The sequence below is a fragment of the Vicugna pacos genome, chromosome 9, assembly GCF_048564905.1.
Source record: "Vicugna pacos chromosome 9, VicPac4, whole genome shotgun sequence".
NCBI lineage: Eukaryota > Metazoa > Chordata > Mammalia > Artiodactyla > Camelidae > Vicugna > Vicugna pacos.
Window position 1 is genome coordinate 11,136,540 of NC_132995.1, and position 725 is coordinate 11,137,264.

A 725-nucleotide genomic window follows, 5' to 3' on the forward strand; every position below is an offset into this window, starting at 1 on the left:
GCCATAAATATCTGGGAAGCTGCCAGTTGAATTCTTAGCCATGCAGTGGTTATAAGAAATGGGGCATTATTCTTTTTAACAAAGACTGCTGCCTGGCTGCAAAATCTAAAAGGACAAGGCAGTAAAATATGAGCCTCTCAGAGAGTGATTACAACCTGTGTGTGTGCAGGACAAAAAGGGTGTTGTTTTTTTTTAAATTGAAGTACAGTCAGTTGCAATGTGTCAATTTCTGGTGTACATCACAATGTCCCAATCATGCACATATATACATATATTCGCTTTCATATTATTTTTCATTAAAGGTTATTACAAGATATTGAACATAGTTCCCTGTGCTATATAGCAGAAACTTTTTTAAAAATCTGTTTTTATATATAGTGGCTAACATTTGTAAATCTCAAACACCCAAATTTATCCCTTCCCACCCGCTTATGGTGGTTGTTTCTGTATTGGCCTTTTTAGCTGGATGCTTAATCCCTTTTGTTGCTCAGTTCCCTGTGGTACAAGAGCAATGGTTTTCAAATATGTTGTTTCATTTTACAGGAAGAGAGAGCACTCATGGGTGGCCCATCACCTCCACCCTCCAAAAAGTTGCCTATTGCCCCAGCTGCAGCCTTGCAGCATCAGTACACTCAGCCAGTGCAGAGTCAATCCATGCTTCTCACTCCAACTGTCCCCATGCCCTCTTCTGGCCTGCCCTGCACTCTCAGCTCTTCCTTCAAATT